The 6,902-nt window shown below is 44.7% G+C and overlaps 1 long non-coding RNA gene across 1 annotated transcript in view; it reads right to left on the bottom strand.

Annotated features, from left to right (window-relative positions):
* LOC146295798 (uncharacterized) overlaps positions 1 to 2,534 on the bottom strand; it is a 10,442-nt gene extending 7,908 nt beyond the window's left edge. Inside the window, exon 1 of the long non-coding RNA XR_014753290.1 lies at positions 2,277 to 2,534. This is a non-coding gene — a long non-coding RNA (uncharacterized LOC146295798). The remainder of the gene's footprint in view (positions 1 to 2,276) is intronic.
* Between the last annotated feature and the right edge of the window lie 4,368 nt (positions 2,535 to 6,902).

Genomic DNA, 6,902 nt, shown 5'->3' with positions numbered 1-6,902 from the left:
ACCTCCCCTGTGTCTGTTCCTATGTTTTTATGAGGGCGTTAACTAAATTCATCGACAGGGGCTTTTTAGAGGGTGTGTGTGTGTGTGTGTGTGTGTGTTAAAGAGTGTTCCAGCATAGGATTAATTTGACATTCTCTTATTCCATCTTGATAGGACCTCGTCTCTCTGAAGGTTTCATGAGAAACGTTGTCCATCTAAGCTTCTTTTTTTATTAACTGTCCTGTTCTAACGCAACTATATATCATTCAATTTGATGTTCTGCCCTGAAACTCTCCTTTTCCCTCAGAAGAAGATTTGCAATAAACTTCATAAAACTGGATCCGAATGCCACAGTGATCCTGGAAAAATTGCATCTACCTTGCTGTACAAAAATACATGTTTTTTATTTATTTTTTAAATAAAAGAAAAGAAAAATACTGTATCCACCATATGCTATAGTAATATCTGTTTCATCCCACAGAGTATAACTGTAAACCCACTTTTCTGTGAATGAGATTTACACCAATAGAACTTTGCAGAAGAGGCATTATAAACATCTACCATTAGACCAAAGAGCCATTTCCTCTGATCCCAGTATGAAGTCTAATCCTGGTTGGATGCCTCCACAGGAAGCTCATCCTCACATCCTCTGCTGCCATTCTCCTTCTCATCACCTCCTGGTAATCACATCCCTTGAATCCCCTGAATCTCCCAAGACGCACCTCAGACATGACAGAGGCCCCGCTTGTTTGTTCCTCCAGCTGTATTTACTGTTGGTCCGGCACTGCAAGCTCCCACACTGCCCCAGGGAGTCCCGTAGAGGAAGGAAACGACACCATCTGCATACATTAGACTTGGAGATGTGGACAGGTGCACGCGACAGCGCTCATCCATAACGATCAGATAAAGTGTCAGAACTCTTTAGACAGACTCGAGGGAGGAGAAGCACAGATCAATGAACTTGAAAGATTCACCGCAAAGACCGCCAAAGGAAGACAGACTAGTCATGCATATGATCATTCGTGAAGTTCATTGAAATGTGTCCTTGAGGAGACGGTATTTTGGTGACGGAACTTCTGAGGATTTAATTTCATTTATGGGATAATGTGCAGCCTGATGGATATTTTCCACAATTTAACAAAGTATTTAGGCATTATTTAGATGAGGAGAACATTTTGATGAATAAAAGTTCACAAAAGTGTTTCATGTTCCATCAAATGAGAGGGAAAGTTCAGAGAGTTCGGCATCAAAGGGAGTTCTTCTGAGAGGTTTTGTGGATCAGACTGAACTAGCGTCATGTTCTCACTTCTGACATCAGTTTTCCTGTCCATCATCCTTCACTTCCTGTCCATCATCCTTCACTTCCTGCTCCTTCACACACATCATCCTTCACTTCCTGTCCATCATCCTTCACTTCCGGCTCCTTCACACACTCATCATCCTTCACTTCCTGTCCATCATCCTTCACTTCCTGTCCATCATCCTTCACTTCCTGCTCCTTCACACACATCATCCTTCACTTCCTGTCCATCATCCTTCACTTCCGGCTCCTTCACACACATCATCCTTCACTTCATGTCCATCATCCTTCACTTCCTGTCCATCATCCTTCACTTCCGGCTCCTTCACACACATCATCCTTCACTTCCTGTCCATCATCCTTCACTTCCTGTCCATCATCCTTCACTTCCTGCTCCTTCACACACTCATCCTCCTTCACTTCCTGTCCATCATCCTTCACTTCCTGTCCATCCTCCTTCACTTCCTGTCCATCCTCCTTCACTTCCTGCTCCTTCACACACTCATCACCCTTCACTTCCGGTCCATCATCCTTCATTCCTGTCCATCATCCTTCACTTCCTGTCCATCATCCTTCACTTCCTGTCCATCATCCTTCACTTCCTGCTCCTTCACACACTCAGCTTCTCACACTCAACAAACAGCTAACGACCCACAAAGCCTCAATGTGGGAGTATCAATACGCTCATGACACACAATGGGATTAATGATGTCTAGTCAACCATCCTGGACATGTCTCCTGGATGATGTCCATCCTGGACATGTCTCCTGGATGATGTCCATTCTGCAGGGCACCCTTGTCACCTGGAGAGGGTGCACAAACTCTCTCCATGAGGGCGAGAGCTTGAATCTGTGTTAGCTTGAGGACATGGGGGTGGTGTATAGCTCAATGGTTAGAGCATTTGACTCGAGATCAAGCGGTCACAGATTCAAATCTCCTCCTTCCCTGTGCTGTATGTAGCCTGGGATAAAAGTATCTGCTGAAATTAATAAATTACCATGGAACTGCTGAGGCGAAGGCAGAATGGAAGTAGGGAGTTTCCAGAACAACCGAGACAGATCTGGAACAACAAGACGACAGGGAAGCAAAGAGAGGCTACTGAGATTAAAGAGTTTATGTTTTTCACAAATGTTCTAATCTATATTTCAAAACAGATTGTTTGAGAATACACGCAATCTTTGTCTAAATTTCGAACCTGAAACGTTTGATGTCAGACAGGATAGGCCTACTTATTGTTTTGTTCATGTTGACGACGCTTTTATACAAAGCAAAATAGTGCATATAATAAGTATAACAGAAAAACAAGAATTAAACGTCAAGTCTGTATTGTACATCTCAGCAATGATGAATAATAGTGCTAAACAGCAAAACATCAACATCAATAGCGCATGGTACATGCAGCAAAAACAACTTGGTGCTAGTAAGCGAAACCGTTCAACTGCAGTAATTGACAGTCTCTTACCAGACAGCGGTCTTCCATAACAGGATCACAAATCCAACATGCAAGGAAGGGACAAATTTGCAGGTGGCCAATCACAAGTTGGCCTATTGTACTGCTAAGTGCTGCTTTCAGTGCCTTAGGTCAAGTCAGTCGAGGTTCAGCTTGATCTTAAGCTTGAGCACATCTGATGTTAAATGAAAATGAGACACGACGGTGTCCTTCCTTGTCAAGTAACGTGTTGTAATATAGGCTACCCGCCCATCAGACGATGGGTAAAGCTCAGTCACAAGAGCATTTAGATCAAGACCTCGCAGGTTCTAATCTTTGTGGACATTCCTTGCTTATTCATTGCTGAATAAAAGCACCTGTTAAGTGACTACATTACTAGTCCATTCTCTGAGGTAAATCTAATTCATGGCCTAAATTTGACGTTTCCAGCAACTTACCTGGTGTAGCATAGCCTATATCGCTTTGTAGCCTATTTATAATTAAAACAAAAATCAGGTACATAAACACATCAATAGGCTTTCATTACAGCCTGAAGGGAGACTAGCCTAAAGAACCGAGTGAATTTGAGTGAATTTAAGTGAGTGAATCTTGCTGTGACCGAGGTTAGGGTTACGGTTATGTTACCGCACATGACTGCTACCAGGGGGTTACTCAGGGAATCTTTGTTCCTCCGTCTCTTTCAATTTGTCACGGACATTGAAACAGCATCGCTACAAATACATCAGCAGCATTGTTGGATTCAAGCCAGCACTCTGGCAAGCCTCACAACTGAGTACAACCCACTCAAGCATCTCCAGATATCTCTCTCTCACAGCCGTAATCATCCAGCAATCTTCCCAAACTGTCACTGTCACTTCTCGTCCGAGCCCTGGATGTCATGTTCAGTTTGTGCGTCAGAAAATCCCGCAGCTCTTCGACGTTGTTCTTCGCTCGCATTGTCCTTTTCAACTCCCGTGTGTGGAGGAGGGTAGCCCACACCACAGAAGGCACATTACAATGACAACCATGGAACTGGAACAGCAGGGGCAGGGAATCAGATTGGATTCAGGAGCTGGTGCTATGATGTATAAGGAGAGGGAGGCCTTGCATTCAACCGCTCACCTGTCCCTCGCACCGCCCAACTCACCGGGATCTGCCAGCGCCCTGCTTTCCACGGTTACCATCAACCTCTCCATGACCGCCAGCGGTCCCAACCCGTCTTTGACCTCATCCAGAAAACCGCTCAGACACGGTGGAGTCACGGTCGCTAAAATGCTCTCGACAGACTGCATCTTTCAAGTCACAGAGCGCGGTGTCATTTAAGTGACAAGGGGACCACAAGTAGGGTACACAAGAAAGCTGAAAACTTGGACAGGATGATTGTTGTATTTTATAAAAAAATTAATATAGTTTATCTTAATTTTTGTTTCAGGGGTTTTTGCCTCAGGAAACATCAAGAGGAGAGTAACAAAAAAGAGCAACAACAGAACACAGTAGGCTGTAGTGCAAAAGTTACCATGAACAAAACACGGTAAATGTCAGTGTTTATATATCCTTTGGGCGATAGTAAGAAGCTAAATGGCAATTACACATCCGCTGCCTCAAGATACAGTTTTTCGGTGATGGCAATCTAAAAAGAACACATGGACTGTAGGTTAGAGATTCATTTATTAACTGGGACTGCTGTAAATGTCAATGCATCTGCTAAAACTGCTAGTGAGTAAAGGCCACTATTACTAGACAGGCACGTCTTTTTTAGGGAGAGAGAGAGAGAGAGAGAGAGAGAGAGAGAGAGAGAGAGAGAGAGAGAGAGAGAGAGAGAGAGAGAGAGAGAGAGAGAGAAACAGAAAAGGCCTACACCTTAATCTATTAATCAATAGATCATCCTCCCTTGAAAGCCAGTGGGTATTTCAAATCACTGTTGCTGCAACATAAGCGGATTACGTTGTCAGTAATTACACATCTTGAGAGCAGGATTGGGTGTGTTTGTTTTGGCTATGGCGTGCAGACTCAGCGAGGGGTGGAAAATAGGAGAGTTAAGGGCTGGAGAGAGCACTGGGCTGGCAAATGAACCCAGTGGATTATCAATCAAGAGCAGCTCATTGGTTAGCTCATGTATAACTGTGGCCACCCATGAGAGGAGTCAAGCTCTTCTGGCAAAGGGGCTAAACACAGACGGGGAACAGAGTTTCAAAAGGATGGCAAGCAGTTCCTTGTTGACCTTTGAACCCAAACAATAAAAAATACATTCTCCCTCCATCAGGCAGACACACACCAGTGTGTCTGTCTGTTTGTCTGTCTGTCTGTGTGTCTGTCTGTGTGTCTGTCTGTGTGTCTGTCTGTCTGTCTGTCTGTGTGTGTGTGTGTCTGTGTCTGTCTGTGTGTCTGTCTGTGTGTCTGTGTGTCTGTCTGTGTGTCTGTCTGTCTGTCTGTCTGTGTGTGTGTGTGTCTGTGTCTGTCTGTCTGTCTGTGTGTCTGTCTGTGTGTCTGTCTGTTTGTCTGTCTGTCTGTGTGTGTCTGTGTGTGTCTGTGTCTGTCTGTCTGTCTGTCTGTGTGTCTGTCTGTGTGTCTGTCTGTGTGTCTGTCTGTGTGTCTGTCTGTCTGTCTGTCTGTCTGTCTGTCTGTCTGTCTGTCTGTCTGTCTGTCTGTGTGTGTGTGTGTCTGTGTCTGTCTGTGTGTCTGTCTGTGTGTGTGTTTGTCTGTCTGCCTGTGTGTCTGTCTGTTTGTGTGTCTGTCTGTCTCATTTAGCTGACACTTTCATCCAAAGCTAAATACAGAGAGTAAATCAATCAAGCAACCTCTGCAGTCTAATGCTCTAACCATGGAGCTGCATTTACCCCTTTCCTTTCTAGGTTGGATCAACAGTGGAACAGCGAGACCCAGTCCTATAAAGATAGCTTTCAGCCTGGTGAAACAGACCAGTAGAGAATGGGAAGGGAGGCGAGGCGGGGCGGTAGGGAGTATTTGTTGCAAACACCCTCTCACAGACACATAAAACAACCATTTAAAGGTTAAAACTTTGATTTCAGGCTTGACTGAAGAAAACGAGTCTGAAACTGTCAAGCGTAAACGGCAGAAAGAGAGAGAGAGGCCGGGATGTTAGACGGAAACCTTCAGTCAAATGTTATTTTCATATTTTTGTTAATTCCCAAGTAGACAGGTTGTTGACGTGGCACGGTAATAGTCAACAAAGGATATGCTCATGTGTAAACAGAAGGTTGCTCTCAGCTCAAGGGCAAACGTAGTTTGAGTATTCCTCCTCCTGTCGGGGGGGGGGGGGGGTGAGTCATGACTGAGGGATCATTTGCATGATGTGGATGGAGGAATAACCATTCCAAAAGAGACGAAACACAGTTGTGTTTGAGCAGGTGACATGACACGCAGGACAGATTGCTGTAAAAAGATGCCACAACATGAAGCTTAACAAACCATTTCAATCATATTATAGCGCTGGAAACTGATGAATATGAAGATTTGTTAATCCTCCTTTCCCCTGCCACACACACACAACATATTCTAAGAAGGCTGACAGCTGTCAGTTAGAGCCCCTTCACTGCCCTGACGCTGGGGAGAAGGAACAGACGGTCTGAGAGGGTGGAGTATCAGAGACGGGATCAGACATGAGATCCGGGGAGTGTGTGCTTCAGCAGTGGCTGAAACTCAGGACTAGGAGGCACTGTTGCACTGCCGACTGATTCCCAAGATGAGGAGAGAACCATACAGTACTGTACGAGCCGCGTACACTCCTACACACACACACACACACACACACAGGTTAGGGTAGAAGGTTTCAGGAGATGCATCCCTGAGGGAGCTTCTGCTTTCCAGAGATCTCTCTTCTCTCTGTCATTAAATTCAGTCTTTAAGTGTCTTCCTGAGGTAAATATTTATACTGTTGTACCACAAGTCAGGTGCTGGGGGGCATGGGGGAGTGAGGTCTTGGCCTTCTGTTATCGGTCTCCATCTTCAACTATGCTACTCACATTCCATTCTGACTTCCAGAGGCAAAGTAACGATATGCCTTCAACAATATACATCCATGGGTCAAGCCCATAAATAAAGATCTAGTGAATTTCATCCTCGATCCCAAACACACGCCAGCCCTGTCCATCTTAAACATCTGAAAATGACTCACTCAAAGACAGATTTAACAGGCGAAGACTACCTCATATCCTCATCTGAGGAACTTGGAAA

The sequence above is a fragment of the Hypomesus nipponensis genome, chromosome 4 (genome assembly GCF_054491055.1).
Source record: "Hypomesus nipponensis isolate SF chromosome 4, ASM5449105v1, whole genome shotgun sequence".
NCBI classification, from domain to species: domain Eukaryota; kingdom Metazoa; phylum Chordata; class Actinopteri; order Osmeriformes; family Osmeridae; genus Hypomesus; species Hypomesus nipponensis.
The sequence above is the reverse complement of the archived record's forward strand: the minus strand, read 5'-3'. Positions and strand labels throughout refer to the sequence as shown.